We start from the raw sequence: 22,641 nt of genomic DNA, 5'->3' as shown, positions 1-22,641 counted from the left end.
AGTAGGGCAAATGATAATGCTCGCCCCAGGGTGTATCAGCCTACTTGGTCCATAATATTTGAAAGCCAGTAGAGGTGACCCTGGAACCTTGAGGGCTGAGGGCTGTGCTAATGGTGGTCAAACTCTGGCAACTTCTGCCATGCTGGAACGACTTTGAGTATAGTCCCAGAAACAAACCATGCCTGTTTTCCAAGTACCAGCCTAGGTAAGTATAGAGAGGTTTATCATTAATTGGCTGGTTATTTGATAGTGAAATCTTTCGTTATGGAAATCCATAAAATAAACCCATGATCACACAGCTCTTAAATGTAGGAGCTCATACTTAAATCTTTTGACTCAAAGACCCAAGCCTTTTGACCCTAAGTTGTCTTTCTAGTGTACTATGTCAATATTGGCCCAGAAGTCAAGAAATCTCTTCACAAATCTTTGGGCTCCTTTTCCTAGGAAAGGGCTAAGGTCAGCATGTCAAAGATTTAAAGTGTGTGTTTGACCCATTGTGAAAAATGGAGAGCTGAGTAAAGCTGGGCTTTATTTGTATTATTGTTATTATTATTCCTTTGTCCTCTTTGCCCTCTTTGGGCCTCAGTTGCCTCATCTGCAAAATGAGCTTAGCATGAATGAACATGAAGGTCTCTTACAACTCTGACATTCTTTGGTTCAGTAGGCATCTGGAGCTTATCAACCAGCTCCCGAATGTGGCAACTGTTTTGATTTCCCAATAAAACCACTGTCCAGTTAATATTCTGAAGGTGAGGATATGCTCAGATGATAAGGAAGACAGCTGCAGGCAGAATGGAGCTGGAAGGGAGCCAGCTCACCCAATTCCCTGCCAAACGCACCAGGCCATCCTTATATAGCCACAAGTGGTTAGAACTGCAGTTTCATGGGTTTTTTGTGTGTGGAAACTCCAGTGGTCCAGACCCCCAGGCAGTTCTCTGGTTGTAATAATAGCTGTCCCATAAGATCAGTGTGGAGATTGGGGGAAGAAGCAAACCCAGAGGCCTCAGGTGGTGGTTAGGCCGATAGGGGCAGCCCTTGGATGGAGACAGTTACTGAATGTGAAAATGTAATAGCAGACAGTTACTGGAAAACATTTATTGAGATGTAACAGTGAAACCACAGAGTTGTTAAACAACCATAACTATGTCTTAAATAATCAGTTCAGCTGGTCTTTATTTAACATAGTAGCTGCCTATTAAACCCAAATTAAGTGCAGAGTTAAGTGGCTCTAGGACACATAACCCCAAAGACTGGCAAATACTGAATAAAAACTCCCACTGAAACAAACTATGAAGTTTTTTTTTTGTTTGGCAGGGAAAGACCCTCTGGTTTGGATAAAATAGCCTTCCCATCCCACTCCTCAACCATCTCTACTTAGAGAATATTGCTTTGGGTTTGGAAAGAAAGAGAAAAAACACACATTTTGGAGTAATTTCAGTCTTCATTATACCACATTGTTTTCTATGAATTTTTTTGCTTTCTTTTTTAAAAGGAATTCCTAATTCTGTCTGGAATATTGAAATTTCCACTCAAAGAAAGGCTTTCTGTGTGGCATATTTGGGCCACATGGATGTAAGAGTTACTGAAAGCTATTCAGGCCAGTCAGCTTTGGTAAAGTTTTTGTCTAAATTGCAGGCCCACTGCAAGGTCTGCCAAGGGTTGGCCTGGATTGATATCTGAACCCATGGCAACTTCCAGATGAGCAACACCCTGTCCCATCATCTTTGACCCAGGTAAAGATTGTGTGAGAACTTCTGGTTATGACACTGGAGCTTCATAATGCAGTTCTACAATGGTTGTGTTGGTTATTGTAACCTGTCCCCTCTTGCCTGGGATACTGTAAGTGCCTACTAATTAGTCTCCCTGCTTGGAGTCCAGTGTGAAGTAGATAGTAAATATAGGGGTAGGGCTGTCTTCTGTTTGCTTCTTATCCCTTACTGTTGTCACTTTCCTCTCCAATGTATTTTTCTACACTTTTGACAAAATGCTATCATTAAACAGAAGTTTGACCTTCCTACTCCTTCCTCAATAATCTTCAGTGCTTCCCTATCGTATCTAGAATCAAATGAAGACTGAGTGGTGGTGGTGCCTACCTGTAGTCCTTGATGATGGGGAGGCTGTGGATGGTGGATCGCTTGAGCCCAGGAATCCTGAGCTGTGGTAGGGTAAGCCAATAGACCATCTGCCCTAAGTCCAGTACCAATTTGGTGAGCCATCTTTAGGTGGGGTGGCACCAGGCTGAGGGATAAGCCAACACACACTGAAAATGGAGATCAAAGGTCTCAAACTGGATCAGTAGTGGGATTGACCCAGGAGTGCCCCATGAACTTCCAGCCTGGGGGAGATAGGGAGAATGAGTGAATAGAATAAAATAGAATCAAATACAAACCTTTTGGATTTAAAATGCTTTGCACCCAGGCTCCAAACTACCCATCCAGTCTTATAACACATGACTTCCCTTTAAACACTTCATGATCCACTTATATTTTCTTTCTTGATGTTTTTCAGATAGAGCAGGGTTCATTTCAGTCCTGTCTGACTCTTTGTAACCTATTTGGGGTTTTCTTGACAAACATCCTGGAGGGGTTTTCATTTTCTTCTCTAGCCCATTTTGCAGATGAGGAAACTGAGGCAAACAGGGTTGTGACTTGCCCAGGGCTACACAGTGTCTGAGGCCAGATTTGCACTCATGAAGATGAGTCTTCCTGATTCCAAGTCCAGCACCTTATACACTGGTCTACCTAGCTGCCCATATGAATCCCCTAGTTTACTTCAAAGTTCAGCTCAAGCACTAGCTCCTTACCTGATCCTCCCATTTGGTGCTCCCTCCTGCAATTTATACACACATAATTTATATACATACAAGTGTATACATGTGTCTATACACATATATGTTTATATGTGTATGTATATGTACATGTTATTCCCTCCTCATGGAGAGGAAAGCTCCTTGAGGGCAGGGACTATTTAATCTTCTAGCTCAGTGCTTTGAACGTTTTTTTTTGTGGGGGAGTGAGACATAAATGTGTAATGTTGTTGATGTACTAAACTCCTATCAGTTCAGATTTTCAACTCTTCCTTCTACTTGAAGTCTTAGGGTATTTCATGGGGGCACTGGAGGTTAAGTGACTTTGCTCAGGGGCCATAAAGCCAGCAGGTGTCAGAGACAGGGCTTAAAACCCCAGGTTCACCTGAGTCTTTATCCAGTAGAGCACACTGCTTCTTGTACCTGGCATGTAGTTAAGAGCTTCATAAATGGTGATGTTGATCAGAGGAAAAAAATAATCCAGTACTTATTTTCTCCACTTTGCACTCTCTCTTGAAGATCTCCACCCTCTATGTAAGCAGATACTGTTTAATACAGGGTACCTTAAAAGCCCCCGAGTGCAGCCTTAAGCTTTTATAATGGCTATTACGATATAAAGCTGTACTAAGACTTTTGGGACAACCTTTTTGTGTGTATGTACAAACATCTAAGTATATACACATATATGCATGTATAAATATACACATACATGCATGTATAAACACACAATGCATGTATAAATATACACACATGACTCTATATATGTAAAAAAGACACATGTACATATAATATATCAAAGGAGCTGGAGGCTAAGCACAGATGAGAGAAGGTGGGGAGATTTTTTAAGTTAAAATGTACATTGATTTAAAATTGGAAATGGCAGTCCAGGAAGTCCCTGCTGAAGTAAATTGATACTAGGGAGAAGGTGGATTTTGGAGAGAAAAGTCTTTTAAATTGAGGCTGCATTATATTGCCTGCCATTCACAACCCTAGGGGCTTTGGAGATGGAAGGGAAAACAAAATCCCTTTTCTACTCCCAAACTTGGGAAGAAAAACCTTTCCAGCTTTTGCCCAAAGTGGGGAATCACACAATGCCTGAAAGCTGGGCAGGACTTCAGCTCTCTGTCCAGCACCTCCCCCTTGTTGCATTCCCCCACCCCCAACTAATTAGCGGACACATCCACTCAGACAAAAACCTCCGCACCTGCACAGCTTGCCCCGGCACAATGTGTTCTTGGCGGAACAAAGCAACTCCCTTTAGACCCAGATTCAATGGAAGGCACTTTGAGAGAGAGCAAACACAATATGGAGAGGGGACAAGAAAGGCGTACACTGTCATTTGCCTTTTACTATTGAAGAGAATGAGGGTAGTCCACAAAGGAAGAGAGGCTGAGGGGGGAACGAAGACTTTGGGAGGTGATGGGGGTGGATATAAAACCCAGCAGGGACTTTCCAGGTTGCATAATGTCTTCAATCTTCCCCCCGCCCCACCCCCCCCTTCCCGTTTCTTCTTTCCTCTCTCCCCAGTTTTTTACTTTCTTTAGTTGTGATCCACTGAAAAATCCTGGCTGGACATGAAGTAGGTTGGTTTTTCCTGCAGTCATTAAATCAAACCAATAATACTTTAGGTTTGAAGGCTGCTGGCTTCAGCACTGACTGTGCTCTATAAAGGAATAGAAAAGGCTTTGGGACAAGGAATGGGTTATTCTTTAGACCAGATGGGAGATTGTTCATGGGCTTCTTGGTAATTGGCTGAGCTCACTGCCTTATTCTCTCATTGGAAAAGTAGGGAGAGAGCAGTCTTTCTGTAGTGGATTTGGACACCTGATGTATAACACCCACTTGGAGCTGATGTTCCCATGAAGGAAGGGGAAACTTCTAGTGCTGCAGTATAGTTTCTTAGGTCTGTTTTGAGTAAAAAAGAGTTAGAGAAATAAAAGATTGTTACAGGCCATGCTCTAAACCTCTCTCTCTGGGGATTCATCTTCAAGAACAAGGAAGAAAGCTTGTAGATTTCTTTACAAATCAATTTCTATCAAATACCTTTCACATAGAACATACTGTAGGCTTCCCCACCCTCTACTTCAAATTTCAAGTTGATTGACAATGTGACATAATAGAGTGAATGACTTGGAATTTGGAAAACCTGGGTTCAACTTTTGCCTATGACATATACTAGCTGTGTGACTATAAATAAGTCACTTCATTTCCTCAGTTTCCTAATTTGGAAAGTTGGGAAAATACTACCTGGAGTGGGGCAACATGGTTTAGAAGGTCAGCTTTGGAGCCAGGAAGAACCAAGTTCAACTGCTCCCTCTGACACAGCTGTGGGCAAGTCACTTAACCTCTCAGAGCTCTAGATAGCTCTAGATGGAGAGGGGACATCTCTAACATAATTCTCTAACTTTAAAAGTTAAAGTAGAATTGGCCATCCCTATCTGTGGCAGGGAGTTTCTACATTGGGAGATCCTCATGCCAATAGAATCATTAGATCCACAGCAACAACTATAGTAAACTACTTCCTAGGGTTTTTGTGAGACTCAAATGAGATAAAATATTTAACATGCTTTGCAAAATCTAAAGCACTTTGTAAATGTCATTTATTTCTCCCATTATTGTCTTTCCAGTGATGGCTCACAAAGAGAGTATTATTGTCTTTCTCCTTTACTGATTCCACATTGGTTTGTAGAACTGTAAAAAGGTGGTAGAAACAAAATTAGGGTCAGTTCATTCAGCAACCTCAGTTTATCAGTGAGAAAATAAGATTTGAGAAGGTTCTATGGCCACACAGTTAAACTTATGGTCAAGTTGGGATAAGAATTTATTGCAACTTTCCTATACCTCCCTAGCAACATGGGTAATAGGCACTGGTTCTGGAGGTAAGACTGGGTGTGCCTCAGTTCTGAGTCTGCCTTTGGCTCTTTTTAACTGTAATCCTGGGAAGATCACTTTAGTGCCATAGAGTTGCAATTTCCTTATCTGTAAAATGGATCCAGAGGGCCTCTCAGGTCCATTCCAACTCTAGACCTATGATCCTGTGAGAATTTCTACTTCCTTATCGTCATGCAGCTAGCTAGTGGCCAAGATGGGATTAGAATTCTAGTTCATGTCTTTAAAAAAATTTTTGACACTAATAACTACGTACAAAAACAAATAATCAAATAAACATGCAAAATGAGTAAACATAAACTCTTACACAAACCCTTAGTATATACCAAAGCAGAATGGAAATAAATGAAAAACAAACTACAAAAAATGATTTTGTTTTCTGTGCCTTTCCAAACATGTCTTTCATATAGTTGTAGTAAGTATTGTAATTGGGGGGCCACAGTTTTGACTTGTAGGCTAGTTTGACTGGAAGGGAAATTGGGAAGGAGGAATACTCACATTCATGAGGTCACAGATCAGTAGAAGCATGGAAGTAGTTCCAATGAAAACTCTTTAAAAAATTTAGGGGTGGGGGGCGGCCAGGTAGCACAGCGAGTAAGAGCACTGGCTCCAGTGTTGGGACGACCTGGAGATCGAATCCTGGGCTCAGACACTCAGCACCACACCCAGAAATAACTGGCCGGGTAACCTTGAGCAAGTTACTTAACCCCAATTGCTTAAAAAAAAAATTTAGGGGTGGGATTATTTTATAAGACAGCAAGGGAGACAAGGAAATATGCATAATTCTGCGGGAGACTTGTAGGGGGAATCCAGGAAGAAAGAAGAGGGTGGTGACAGTGAGTACTAAGGAAAATAGGAGCACAAGACTCAGGGTTTTGGAAGACTATGGGACAAAAGTTGCTGATCTACGATAATGGATCCAGGAGTTTAATGATGAAAGGAGGATCTCTGAGGCATTATGAATAGTCTTTGTTTTTAACCTCAATTAACAAACAAGCATTTAATTAAGCAACTACTACTCAGTAGGGATTTCATCAGTCTATGGATGTGAAAGCAAAAAGGATGTTCTAGGTGCTAAGTTAACCCTGGAGGACAAGGATTCTCATTTTTATCTTTGGTTTCTCAGCTTCTACAACAGCCTGACTTTGCTCCTGATGCATGTTTAACTAATTTTTGTGGAGTTAATAAGAGCATGCTGAATGGAGACAGACTCAAAATCAAGGTTGATGTGGATAAAAAAAGCCAAGTGATGGCATCAAGCCCAATGATCTGTAGCCCTGCCATGTACTTTGTTTATGCCTGTTTCATCAAGTTGTAGCTGAATTTTTATGACATCTGATAAATATTCATTGTGTGGCACATAAGCCAATATGGGGTGTATTCTGGGTAAGAGCTGGGAAGTATGAGTAATTGGAGATTGCATTGTAGCAAATCTTGGCTGAGAAATGAGGGAGACCACTGTTTTGCATTAGAATTACAGGATTAGTAAATTGCCAGAGTCAAGTTTTACTGGACTGTTGTCCTACATGAATAGAACTGTCACAGGATACCTAAAAAAGGAAAGTCTTTGAGTTTCCAAAAAATCTTGACATAGAAAATGAGGGTAAAGGAGACATGACTTTGCTCTTTGACAATGTCCCCAAACAACCATGGGTCTGGGACGTCTTCTGGTTAGTTCTTTAGAGGAACAGATGACACAGTGTAGAATGTTGTGCCTGCCTTTGATGCTATCCCCTCCCTTCCCCCCCCCCCCAAGTTCATAGAATCGTATCTAAGAGCAGGAAGGGATTTCAAAGGTCATTGAGTCCAGTACTTTCATTTTATAGATGAAAAAACTGAGGCATACATGGAGAGGTTAAGTGACTGCCCATGGACACACAGCCAGAAAGTGTCCAAGGTCTTCCTGACTCCATATCCAGTGCCTATTCACTTTGTTGTGAACTTCATCTCTTATTTGTCTTCTGTCAACATGGTACATAGAGCAATTGCCAATTCAGAGGCAAGGGATTGAAATGGCTTATAATCTGGATGTATTTGGCTATTTAACTATGCATTTAATGTAATAGGATGATCCATCTTAAGTGTTATTCAGTCATTTTTTTTGGTCATGTCTGACTCCCCATGACCCCATTTGGGGTTTTCTTGGCAAAGATACTGGAATGGTTTGCCATTTCCTTCCCCAGCTCAATTCACAGATGAAGAAACTGAAGCAAACAGGGTTAGGTCACTTACCCAGGGTCACAAAACTAGTAAGTGTCTCAGCCCAGATCTGAACTCACAAAGATGAGTCTTTCCTGACTTCAAGCCCAGCACTCACTCTATAATGCCACCTTGCTGCTCCCTAAATGCCCATCCTAAATACCAACACCATAACTTTTGGAGCAAATGTTCCCCATTCTAGCTGTAGGGAATTTTGACTAGAAAGACTCCTGACTGGTAGAAAGAAAGCAGAAAGACCAGCAGAATGAAATTTCAACAGCAGAGCTATAGATTCAGGTTTGAATTTGAAGAAATCTAATTCAGTCCTTCTATTAGATTATAGTATTGGTTTTCTCATGATCATTAGTAAGAAGAACTGTGGTATGGTGGAGAGAATACTGGATTTATAGTCAAAAGACCTGGGTCCAGATCCTGGCTCTGCTACTTTCTACCTCCGTGACTTTGGGTAAGATATTTCCATTTTCTGGATCTCAGTTTCTTTGGCTCTAAAATGAGAGGGCTGAACTCAATGACCTTTGAAATCCCTTCCGGCTCCAGGATATGATTCTATGAACTTCAGGGGGAAAAATGGTATCAAACAAAGGCAGGCACAACATTCTGCACTGTGTCATCTGTTCCTCTAAAGTGGGGAGGTGTTCGACCTAGATAATCTGTAGGGTCCCTTTAGACTCTAAGATCCAAATCATACTCTACGTATGTCTTCTCATGCAGTTCATTCTTTTTGTATAGGTGAAGTCAGGTTAAAATGAACATAAAAGGTCGCATTAAAAGGGAAAAGAAGTTACCAGCCAGGGACTTGGAGCCTAAGGGGTATGTGTAGGAGGGGAGGAGGGGCAGTCCCACCCCATTTACCTCATTGAAGGGTGGGGTTTATAACCTAATTGTATGGAAATGATGGTGAACTTAAAAAAAATAACCCATCAGTTAGCAGAACTTTTTCACCCTGAATCACTGTTCAAATACCAAGTCTCAGAGAAAAACATTTCCCCAAACTTGGGTTGCTTTTCCCGATTCACTGTTGCTTAGGGATGGCTTTGTTCAGAATTTCAGAAATCCATTTAAGTTACTGTTAGGGTAGCTTAGGTAGAACAGGTCATAGCTGACTCTTTTTCTCTTAGAGGAGGGTAGTCTCCAATTGTTGTTCATCCTTCATTCTCAAAGGGACCAACGACTGCAGGAAGGTGATGTCTTGACTTGCAAGAGAATTGAATTTGAGTGAAAGCAGAGCTGTACAAAGTCATCAGCCTTAGTTTCTTCTTCAGAGTTGTTAGGGTCCAATGGCAAGACATAGGTTGGGTCAACTGGCAGTGGTCCCCACAGTCACCAATATTGCAATCACCAATGATTTCCTAACCAACTTTTAGATAAGAAGAAAAAAAATATGAAATTGCTTAGGTGGCCAGAATTGACCTTTTTAAATTTAATACCTAATTATTTTAATACCTAATTAACTGATTCCATCCAGAATGATCTACTTTGATGCTGCATCATGATGTAGAAAGGAATTTGGGTTTTTGAAGGTTCTTTTACATTGTCTAAATTAAACAAAAAACAAAGAATGGAGTCTGTACCTTATAGACTATTGAACTTCAGTTTTTGGCAAAATTATTGAATGTGTGATTAAAGGGATGATTAGTGAATATTTAGATGGAGAAGTTGTCACGAGTCAAGTATTTATGAGGGTTTCATCAGCTATGTGCCCCATACTATTTACTATGACACATTTATTATGTGCCAAGTACTATGCTAAGTGCTTGGGATACAAAGAAAAAGCAATAGCAATCCCTGCCCTTAAAGAGTTTACATTCTAATCAGAGAGACAAATCAGAATATATACAATATAAGTCCTCTATTATACAAGATGATACACAATATAGTATAAGTCAAAGCATACACAATAACTACAGAGTATATGAAAGGTAACCTTAGAGGAGCTGGCATCTGCAACTATGCAAGGCTTACTGGAAGAAGTGGTATTCGATTTTAATTTTAAAGAAAACCAGGGATTCTGAGAGTTAGAAGTTGTGAGGAGAGGATTCTAAGCATGGGGAATGGGGCAAGGCAAAGGCATGGATAGGAGATGGAGTATCCAGTATTCAGAATGGATTTGAACAAGGAAATTGATGAGAGAGGGAGACCTGTTTGGTGAGAGGTGATGAGGCTCTGAACTAGGTTCTTGCTATGTGAATGGAGGGAATATGTTCAAGAGATTTTGTAGAGAACTTAAAAGATTTGGTAACAGATTGGATATGTGGAATGAAAATGAGAGAGTAGTTAAGGATGATACCAAGGTTTTAGACCTGGGTAATAATTAGAACTGTGGTAGCATTATTGTGGTGCATTATTGATGAAATTCAGAAGAAGGATAACTGAGAGAGAAAGTTGAGTCCTATTTTTCACATGTCAAGTTTGAGATGCCTAATTCTAATTGAGATTCAATTAGAAATGTCCAATTGGCAACGTGTGACTGTAACTAAGGAGAGGGACAAGGGCTAGATAAATAGATTTGGGAATCATTAGCAGAGAAGATATTTAAACTATGGCATGAACTTTTTCTCTTGGTGGTTTCATCAACTCCTATGTTTTCAACTATGGTTTTTATGCATATGTCTCCTAATCCAGATATCATTTTTTCTCCCAGTCCTACATTTCCAGCGACCTGCTGGAACTCTCTATCTATTCCATTTAGTAAAACTCAAACCAAACTAACTTTCTTTTCTTCTAAATCCACCTCTCTTCCAGGCCAAGGTCTCCCAATGCATCTGGGGGCTTCACCTGTCATCCTGACCTATGTCTTGCCACTGGACTCAGATGACCTTGGAGGAGAGAGTGAGGCTGATGGCTTTGCACAGGTCTGCCTCAGTTAAGTCCAAATTACTTGCAAATCAAGCCCTGACCCTCCTGATGTCATTGGTCCTCTTTGAGATTGAAGTGCATACAACAACACCTCTCCTCAGTGCCTTGATACATGGAGGGTACCAGTGTCCTTCTAGATATCAAGATTGCAACCTATGAGCCATATGTAATTTTCACTCTCACTCCCATATCCAATGGGTAACCAAGTCTTGTCAGTTCTACTTCCTTTTTTCCATTCCCTTCTCTCCACTAATACCACAACCACCTTAATCCTCTTTCTCAGGGACTATTGAGATAATCTCTTAATTGATCCTCCAGCCTCCAATCCATTTTCCACACAGCTGCCAAATTGATATTTCTAAAATTTAGATCTGACCATGGCATTCACCCACTCAAAAAACTCCAGTGGTTTTGGATTACTTCTGGATAAAATTTAAATAACTCTGTCATATAACTCTGTCATCTAAAGTCCATCATAGTATGATTTCAATATATTTTTTCTAGGCTAATTTCATATTATTACCCCTCATAGACTCTAAACTTTAGTCATACTGGCTTATTGCTCCTCATACACAATATCTCACCTCTTTCTTTCTTGACCTTGATAGGCTGTTCCCCGCTCCCCCTTCCCATTCCTAGAATGTTTTCCCTCCTTACCTCTCCCTTGTAAACTTCCTTCAAAGCTCAACTTATATGCAATCTCCCTTAAGAGTTCTTTCCTGATTAACTCTTTTTTTTTAGTGCTCTTTCCCCCTAATTGAAGGAAAGCTAGGTGGTGCAGTGGATAGAGCATGGGACTTGGAATCAGGAAGACCCATCATCGTGAGTTCAAATCTAGCCTCAGGCGCTTACTAGCTGTGTGACTCCAGGTAAGTCACTTAACCTTGTTTACTTCAATTCCTCAACTATAAAATGAGCTGGAGAAGGAAATGGCAAACCACTCCAGTATCTTCACCAGGTAAACCTCAAAGTGGGGGTCCCGATGAGTCAGACTTGGTTGAAAAACAACAACACTCCCTTCAATCACTTTGCATTTATTTTATATATAGCTGGTTTTGTCTTCTTATCCCAGGTGAAATGTAAACTACTTGACAGAATGGACTGTCTCACTTCTGTAATGATATCCTCAGCACTTTAAATAGTGTCTGGCACATAAGTGCTTAATAAATACTTGTTGATTGATTCATTGAATCATTATGGTATGGAGGTGACCCTGGTTTAAGGCATGACTGGAAAACACAGGTTATGGCAAGCTCTACTCAAGCTGGAAAGACTTTGAATACAGCTCTGGCAATGGATGATGTCTGCTTTCTGAAGCCCAACCTAGTGAGAGGCTCTTTACTAGTGTGTGGTCCCTTTCCATTTCTGAAGCAACAGTGGCAGAGTTGTGGAAAGATGGGCAGGGAGGACTAAGAATCACAATTTTTTTAGACCATCTTTTTTATGAATTCAACTGTTGGTAATGTAAATGTGAGATCCTTGTCCAATGACCAAAGAGCTTACATACTCCTGGAGGAATTGAAGCATATCATTATTGACATTTTAGCTGTAAATAAAAACAGAATGTCTAAAGAAGTTATTGCTAAATGGAAGGATGGCTCACAGGTTTTCTTTGGAGAGGCAAATAAAGGAATGGATAGAGTTGCTTAATTATGTGTCCAAAGGCAACAAGAAACATCATTTCATGGGACACTTGATCATTTCATATTAGAGTACTCATGATGAGCAATAACAAAAAGGCTGCTATGATACTAATTGAGGCTTATGTGCTAACATCTATTGCAGAAAATGTGAATGTAGAGAAATTCTATCAAGAACTCCATAAAGTGGGGCAGCTAGGTGGCACAGTGAATAGAGCACCGGTCCTGGAGTCAGGAGGACCTGAGTTCAAATCCGGCCTCAGACACTTAACACATACTAGCCGTGTGACCTTGGCCAAATCACTTAACCCCAATTTCTCTCAAAAAAAAAAAGAACAAAAAAAGTGTTATAAATTAAATCGACATATACTTTAATATTCAGTGGTTTAAGTGGAGTGATGAAAAATAAGCAGGAAAATATGACTAAAGATCACTAAACAAGACTCCAAATTGTCTTATGCTATATAGAAGCCTTGCACCTGTAGTATCTCATGAACACAACACATTTTCTTCAAGGAGAGAGTCAGGAGGCATTGGATATGGTGATTACCAAATAACACCACAAAAAAAATGAAATTAACTATATGTATATAGACAGAAAACAGCTAGGTTACTGATGTGGGAGTCATTTACAAATCAGCCCTATACGTATAGACAGACTGTTAACTTGTTAGAATGAAGGTTGAAATCAACACAGAATCAGATGAAAGAACAAAAATGAGAAGAGATGGTATGTACTCAACAGAGCTCCAATATGATCTATTTCAGCACACCATTCGTGCCAAAATTTGAGAAATGCCTAAAAGAATAGTATGTTGGAATGCAAAGAGTACTGGATTTGGAGTCAGAGCATCTGAGTTTAAATCCTGAGTCTCCCATTTGCTACCTCTATGATCCTGGGCAAGTCACCCTCTCTGGGTTTAATTTTCTCAACTATGAAAGATGGATAAATTGAGATCTGCATCCTTGGAGAAAGTAGTCAAGTTGATGAGATCTGTTGGTTCAAAGATAATCGGGTAATAGTGAACACACTCCATTGGAATAGAAGCAGACTGAAGTGTGAATGATCAGCTAGAAGCAATTATGTTATAATTTAATCTTGAGGTAATAATGATCTTAGCCCCTTGTTGAATTGTAACATCTTTGAAGGCAGAGATCCTGTCTAGCAGAGCTCTGCACTTGGGGGATTATCGCCATGACTGACATATGTTAATTGTGTAATAAATAGTTGTTAAATGGATGGATGAATGAATAAACTAAGGGTAGTGGGGGTTGAAATGGAAAAGCAAGGACTGATGTGACAAATATAATCAAGGAATCATTGACAGGAATTGGGGACAGTATGGAGGAAAGGAAAGAGCCAGATGTGACTTAGAAATTTCAAGTCTAGGTAACTAGAATCACTGCCTGAAAAAGGACATACAGATGGAGAAGTCAATGTGGGGGAGAAATTCTATTTCAATTCAATTTAAATCAAAATACTTATTAAGTATGCATAAAACAGTAGATGCTAGACATCATGAGGATTAAAAGTTAAATAGTAAGTCATTCCTACCCTCAAGGAGGTTTGAATCTTGTAATGAAGATAATGTATGCAAATAACTATAATATAGAATAAAATATTCTTATCAAATGTTCAGTCATATAATATATAATAATAATAATGCTAACATTCATATGGCCCTTTAAGATTTGGTAAGTGTTTCTCAAAATTTGTCTCAATTTATCCTCAAAACAAACTCTGGTTATTAGGTGCTATTACTATCCCTATTTATCAGTGAAGAAACTGAGGTAAGCAGAGGTCTCTGCCCTCTAGGTGTTTGCATTCTACCCAAGAATAATTTAATAATTAATGTTGGAATGGGAGAAGCGTAAAGGGATGCTTGGATCTTTTCCTTTAATTCCTAGGTCATGCAAATACATTATAACAATGTCCTGGAAACAATAAATGTACTATTTGGTCTTTCTACTGAATGTATCAACTTGTATAAACTAAACTAGTACAATAAAAATAAAATGTGTAGTAATTTAAATAAGATTATCATTTTAGGGAGGCATTTTAGAGGTCATCTAGTCCAGATGTTTAATTTCATAGATGGGGAAACTGAGGCTCATAATGGCAAAATGACTTGCCCTAGGTTACACAGGTAGTAAATGGCAAAAATCAGGATTTGAACCCAGGTCTTCTGGCTCCAAATCTAGCACTTTTTCCACTAGTCTATACCAATTCTCACAATTAATTGGTCAATAAACACTTATTAAGCACCTACTCTGTACCAAGTTCTGTGCTAAGTACTTCAAGTAAGAAAAAGAAAGATGTTCCTAGCCCTCATGCAACTTAAATCTAATGGGGAAGACAGCACACAAGAGGAAGCAGAGAAGTGAAAGGAGTTCAGGGAAGATGGTATCTGTGTGGATGGAGCTTGGTGGAGTTCAGTCCAAGGAATGAAACTGGCAGGAAATGCAGAATTCCCTGGTCTGGGAGACCTCTTTACATGGACATTTTGGGAAGGGTCCTTTGTCTTCCCTCCAGCCCTCCAGTCAGAGGGTACTGGGGGTGCTGATGAGGTGTCACTACCAAGGCTGTGTGATATCCACATTGATGAATTTTCTGGTGATGAGGTTTCCTGGGGCCATAATCATAATGGTCTAGTCCAGGAGAATGTGCTGGTGGGAAAGGAAGCAGTGGTTGGTGTGGGAGTCCTCTTTAAATGGATAGTTTTCACAAAATAAGCATGTGTAAAAGATATAGTACAGATGCTGTTGGTGTGAGATCTTTCTAGTCTCAGCTGAAAACATTAACATTTAATTCATGTTTTCAATTTTAATATTTAGTTAACATAAATATTAATATGATAGTGCTCTTCTAAAGGTTATATTCCAAGACATAACCAGAAATTGCTGACCTCTTGACTCATATAAATGACAGCAGTGATGATAAAAGAGTAAGAGCAAGTATATGTTCATGGAAACTGAAGCAGAAGGTCCTGCTTGTGCACCTAGTTCTGTTGCTGGGAAATAGAAAAAAAGAGGAAACCCAAAAAGGGATCTAAGGTAGGTAACAAGAGGGAAATGTAAGTACAGAATTGAGGATGTGAGAGAGAAGAAAGGAGGGAATGGCTTGGGGATGGTGTCAAAGGGCAGGAAATACCGGAAAGTTAAGTAGGGCAGGTTGTGAGATTTGGAAACTAAAAAGGATGGTGTGAAGTGCATCTAAGAACTGTGTCTTTATCATGGCTCCAAGAGCAACAGAAAAATATTATAACAGCTTGGAAAGACTGACATTGTTAATGAGTTACCTTGACTGGAATAAAGAGCAGATGAAATTAAATCAGTTCCAATGGATTGTGCTTTTTCTCTGACAAACAGAGAGTTTTAAAAATAGCCCAGGATTTAATGGGAGATGGTCTAATGAGAAGGGGGTGAACAGAGTATCATCACAGGACAACAGAAGTATAGAGTGTTAGGCCTAGAGTTAGGAAGACTTGTCTTTGTGATTTCAAATCTGACCTCAGATACTTACTAGCTGTGTCACTTAACCCAGTTTGTCTCACTTTCATCATCAGTAAAATGAGTTGGAGAAGGAAATGGCAGAACACTCCAGTATCTTTCCAAAGGCACCCCCCCCAAAAAAAACAGAACAACTCCAAATGGGATCATGAAAAGTTGGGCATAACTGAAAAAATGACTCAACAACAACAACAAAGACAAGACAATGTCAATAACAACAATAACAAATAATATTTTATAATTTTTACATCATTATTCTGTATATCATCTCATTTGATATCCAAGAAACTACCTAAAGAAGTTTAAATATCGAAACATTGGGCAGTAGTGACCTATAATCTGCCATTCAGAGAGGTAAGATTTTTTTTTCATTTTCAAGCAAAAGTTTACTGTTTCTGAGACCTCCATCTTTCCAAATAACAAAGCATTTTTTCCTAGCAACTGTTGCTGATGAGATGCTGTTCCTTGAGCTAGCTTCCAAAATGCTTGATATTCCAGCTAGCATTTCCCTGGTTACTGATGGAGAGATAAAGTTTGCCTAGTAAAAAAGACTGAAAGACAAACAGAATAAAAACAACATACAACAAAATATGTCTGATGCTTATCTCATAAATTGAGATTGAAAGAAGCAAAGAAAAACCATTACAACGAATGATTCTGCTTATTCTTATACTATGAGGGCTGTGTGTAAGAGAGTATATTGAAGCCAGAATTCCCATGGACTTTAAGAAGTGATAGAGACAGGGGCACATTCAATAGACTCATCCAATTCATCTTAATAAGATTGTAAAGTCTTTTTAGGCAGGCATCTCATTTTATAGGATAAACTGGTGATAATGAGCTGATTGCTGGAAGAGAAGCAAACTGAAGGCTGGGTAGCCATTTAGAAGGTAGGTGGCTAATTATTTAATCTTGAAGTAAGAATTATAAGTCCCCCATTGAATTGTAACATTCAACATTATGCCCCACTCTACACTTTTGTATGCTTTGAATTTTGTCACTCAATATCTGTCTACATTCATTCTCCTGTGATGCCTAATAAAGACCTATACTACACAAAGAGACAAATTCTTGAATGAAAGGAGACTTAATTTCTAAAATTATTAGGTTTTGCCATTTAAAGTAATATAAATGTCCAGTTAACTGTCTCAGGTTGACTCATATTTTACTGATAATAATAAGGATGTAATCAGTCATAATAATAATAATAGTTAACATTTATAATAGTGCTTACTATGTGTGTGCTAAGTGCTTTACAATTATTATATCATTTGATCCACATAACAAGCCTGAGAGGTATGTGCTCTGATTATCTCCATTTTTATAGATTTTAAAGCTTTGATTTTCTTCCTGGTTTAACTAGGGACTGTAGCCCCCTAGGGATGTGATAGGAACAAAAAGAATCAATCAACAAGTATTTCTTGAGTGATTACTCTGTCATCACCAGTATGTTAGATATTTCGTGGGATATAGAAGTCTGAGGCATGGGGTGTGTGTGTGTGTGTGTGTGTGTGTGTATGTGTGTGTGTGTGTATGTGTGTGTGTGTGTGTGTGTGTGTGTCTGTAGGAATATATATCAAACCAAAGTAATTACAATAAAATGGAACATAATTAGCTTGCTTCCAGTTCCAGAGTCCTATGATTCTGTATGTATATAGATGAAGAGAAGTATAGTTTAATGTACCAGAGAATTTGAGCAGTCTGGTAAAGCTTCATGGAGAAGGTAGGACTTGAAAAGAGCCTGGAGTAAAGGGCAAAGAAGAGACAATAATATTTTCTGTTGCATGATATTTATAAAAGGGTTTTGAGTCCTTGGATTAGATATATTATGGAAATCAACCTCCCAAATAAATACTGTATCCCAATGTTATTTGTCCACTAAAATCCATGACTTTGCTCTGTGGATCTTTATCCTTTGTCTATGGTAAAGCAAAGTCTCTGCCAATGGTCAGAGTAGCTATTTGCAAGATTGATGCAAAACAAACTCTTTTACTATTGAACCTAGCTCTCCAGCTTTATCTGTGGCAGAAGCCAAACCAAATCAAATTCCTATAGCCATGTTAATCTGTTCTGCAATTTTAATGACTTTTCCCCTTTCAATCAGCAGATTGCCATCTGCTTTTTAGCAAGAGATCACAGTTCTACTTGCTTAATCAGCTAGGCTCTGCAATTGGAAATATGTCAGTGGAAATGCTGAAATGAATGTTCATTAGCATGTCGTCTTTTTTTTTTTTTGTGACTCAGAGGGATTGCTTGTCTCCAAACCACTCTAGATCCCTTAACAGGAATAGTGACAGGCATATGGCTGGATGTCAGTATAGGAATTATAATATCATGTACTTATACAGTACTCGTGTCTGAGCAACATGGACTATATATCCCTGGGTTTTAAAAGCTCTAAATCAATCTTTACAATAGGCCTTAGTTAAGGGTTGGAGACTAGTGTTTTTATTTTAGAGCTGAGGACAGGTGACACACAATCACATGACCAGGGTTATTCAGAGTATTAAAAGAAGTTCTGATATAAAGGATACTAGCTGATAGACAATTTTTTTCACGAAGAACCTATAACCACATTAAAAAAAGGCCTTTTCCTTTCATGTATATAGTGAGTTGTGCTAAAAATAATCATGGAGGTTTTGAATTCTTTTATTTTCTCCCAGTTTTGTTGCCATTGATGTCTGAAATTGGAGTTGGGACCTCTGGGCACAATTTTTACATCCATCTTTATTATTTCTTGCTATTTGTCGACATTTTTAGTGATGACAGAATTCAGAGAATGAGGTCTCTGTAGGCACTTAGAACCCTAAATGAATCCGTCAACCCATCTATCAGCACCTACCAGGGACTTTGTATGTACTTTGACCCTATCTTAAGCCTTAACTGCTCTCCAAAATGTGCCCCACAGAAGTTTTAGGTGACCCATGCCTGTCTTCCTGAAAATCTCTAGGCCTTCTTGGCTCTTCTTTCTCTGACATATATTTCTGATGCAGTAGATCTGGATTAGTTACAATAAGCATGAGTGAAAGACTGAAGAAGAACCAATTAAAGAGTGTTGATGTTGAGGATAGCAATGGGAAGCTTTTCACCTGAAAGTTTCCCAAGAAAGAATTGTACACTCTGTGAAGACACATGTATTGTTGGTAAATCAAATCTAAATGTAACTGTGGGCTTCCCAACTATCATGGTGCTTGTGATAGCATTACTAACTATGGGGCAGAAGCCAGTCCCTGTGGAAATTCTTTCAGAAGACATTTCTAGATAGACAGAAAAAGTCTCACAATAAAAACTGGAGGACAAAATTATATGGAGAACCTTTAGGACTTTTTATGTGCTTGGACATCATATCTCTGCACCTAAAATCTATTTAGGAGGACACAGTATCCTGGCTATAGGGGACTGTCATTGTCTTGGTCATAGATAGCTCTTTTTGAAAAATGTTTTATTTTATTTGAAATTAACAAGCATTTATTTTCTTCCTCTGCCACCCACCCCCAATTAAAAAAAAACAACAGAAACCCTACCCCACTTCTAACAAATATGCATAGTCAAGCAGAACAAATTCCCCCATTGGCCGTGTCAAACAATGTATGTCAGGCTGTGTCTTGTATCTGTCACTTCTCTGTCAGAAAGTTGGTTGCATTCTTCATCATTACTCCTCTGGAATTATGGTTCATCACTGCATTGACAAGAGTTCTTAAATCTTTGCTTTCTCAATGTTGTTATTGTATAAATTGTTCTCTTTGTTCTGCTAACTTCACTCTTTGTCTTTATCACTTTGTACAAGTCTTCCCAGATTTCTCTGATAACATCCCTTTTTTTGGCCAGATAGCTTTTCAGATGACACATATGCCAACATTTTCAGCAGGACTCTGGCTGACATTTTCCTCCGAATTAGATGGATGAAATATCTTTATTTCTCTGCCAATTTAAGATCATCCTGATGATTAAGTTTTTTCATTAATGTTAGTTTTTATATTCCTCACCCAACCCTAGACTCCCTGTGTTACAAATTCAGCAGGTTCATAGCTTAGGTGGTGATTCTTCCTTTCCATATTTGGGCCTCTGAATGGGGAGGAATTCCCCTACTGAACCTAGGAGAAAGGGGAAGGAGTTTAGCAAGTGTAAACCTTTTCTCAGGCCATTGTCAAGATGAAAAATTTGTACAGGCACGACAGTTTCCTTATTTGCTTTGAATTTCTCAAATATAAATCAGCAACCACCAAAAAAGCTTGATAATTGGAGTAGCAGAGGAGGAAGGAAGTACTGATAATGACTGCAAGACTAAGAAGGCTGAAACCTCTCTTAAATTGGGAAAGGAGTGGAAAAATGGTACCAATAACTTCTCTGTGGTGCTTATAATTCACATATTCATACTCAATCATTTTCTGAATTGCATGTAAAGATAGAAGATATAGTTACAGCTGTGAAAATGATCAAAAGTAGAACGTACATTTGTAAGGTAATAGTGGTTTGTCGCTTACCTGATAGTCTTTCCCAAAAGCTATGAATAAGGTGGAAAGACAGGGGAGGAAGCAGTTTTTCTTGGAAGAAATTACTCCATTGATCCTATCCCTGATTACTTCTCTTTCTTTCCCCTGGATTGCAAATACATTTTCCACCAGTGGATTTATCTGACCTTTGGGAAGCAATGGATGATCGAATTTTGTCAGAGAATCTGAGGACTTAGAAGCATTCATTTCTCAGTGCTCAATAGTATGCATTGGTTTTTTATAAATGTTGGAGATGGCCAGTTTGGAAAGGGGATATCCATTGTTCATCCCTTTCTTTGATTTTTCTCTCATGTATTCCAAACCATCTGGCTTTTCTGGTTTAAAAAATTCATAACGATGTCCCAGTTCCTCTTTCCCTCCTCTCCTCTACCCCAGCTTTGTATTACTGTTGCACACCATTCTCAAAGCAGATGGGTACTGAAAGAATCAGGAATAATTATTCAGTCTTTAAAGCTTGGTGAAGATATCCATGTGGTTCAAACATTCTCTAAACCTAGGGGACCACTGGTATGAAGCAGGCCATAGTAAAAATGTCCCTGTGCCTTCTAGAAACTCAGGGTTTATTGTATCATGAGTTCATCCTGATAGCAATCTGACCCATTAAAACAAAGAACAAAGACTATGACAGTGGTATATCTAGTCTCTTGGTGGAGTGACTTACTACCCCATCTAGCAGCGCTAGAAATTGCAAAATGTTAATACATTGATCTTACATTTGTCAGTGCTGGCAATAGCATACTGCAAATTTTCCTATAGTTTCAATTAAGTACCATAAATATTTTTGGAGTACCTACTATATCCAAAGTACATGGATGAAGACATGAGATATAAATGGAAAGGATTCTAAGAAGCTTACATTCTTTTAAGGAATATATAATACTTATGCAGACAGGTAAATACAAGATCTATTTAAAAAGTCATTTCAAGAGGTAGAGAGAGCTAACAATTTTTTGGGGAAGGAAATCAGGAATGGCCTCATATATTATCTAGAACCTGAACTGGGTTTTGAAGGAAGTTAGGAATTTTGACAGTCAAGTGGCACAATGGGTAGAAAGCTGGAATGAAGTCAGGAGGACCTGAGTTCAAATCCTACCTCAGACACTACCTATGTGAGTATTGGCAACTCATTTAACTTCTTTCAATCCTAGTTTTCTCATGTATAAAATGGGTATAAATAGTAGTACTTAACACCCAAAGTGGCTGTGAGCATCAAATGATATAACATACATAATTATTTGTAAATCTTAAAGGGCTATGTAAGTGCCAGCTATTATTATTAGTTAAAGGCAGAGCTGGGAAGCAGAGCATTCCAGACATGGTGAATAAAGAACTGGTATCAGGAGATGTAATTTCATATGTGGGGAATACTTACTAGGTCAGTCTGACTTGGAATCAAGAATGTGTAGTAAGGAGTAATATTGGCAATGTCAGAGAGAACCTAAGTTCTGAAGGCTTTAGCTGCCATTCTGAAGACTTTCTACCTTTTTTCTAGAGGCAATAGGGAGTCACTGATTTTTTTTTATGGGTGAGTGACATACTCATGTCTGTATTTTAGGAATGTTAATTTAGCAGCTATGTGAATAACAGCTTGGAGAGAAGGAGAGGATGAAAGGAGAAAGTCCACTTTGGAAATTAGTTGCCCAGGTGATGAGGGCCTGAACTAGTTTGTATGTCATAGAGTCTATAAACCCTTAGAGCGCAGTATTGGCACATCTTCACATCTTCCCCCACTCCTTTACTGCCTCCTCTTGTGTATTGTCCCTCCCTCCCTGGTTAGATTGCAAGCTCCTTAAGTGCAGGGACTGTCTTTTTGGTAATTGCATCCTGGCCCTTAGCACAATGCTTGTCACTTAGTAGGCACTTAATAAATACCTATTGGGTTGGATTAAACTGGCTAGGTAACGGAGGCAGAGATACACAAAGGTGTATAAAGCATAGTCACTTTAGTCAGATAATCTGCATTCAACAACCATTTATTGAGCATTCTGCTTCTTCCCTACTGGTGGCCTTAAAAAAATCAGAGTTTATATCATCCTATTGTAAGTAGTAGGAACCAGGACTTCTGGCTTACTCCTCTTCATTCATTCGTTCGTTCGTTTGTTCGTTCGTTCGTCCCTCTGTCTGTCCGTCCATCCAACCATCTATCCATCTATCTATCTATCTATCTATCTATCTATCTATCTATCTATCTATCTATCTATCTATC

The sequence above is a fragment of the Petaurus breviceps genome, unplaced genomic scaffold (assembly GCF_028583685.1).
Source record: "Petaurus breviceps papuanus isolate PSGF00001 unplaced genomic scaffold, PetGlider_PUasm1.0 37, whole genome shotgun sequence".
NCBI classification, from domain to species: Eukaryota; Metazoa; Chordata; class Mammalia; order Diprotodontia; family Petauridae; genus Petaurus; species Petaurus breviceps.
This window is presented reverse-complemented; position numbering follows the sequence as displayed.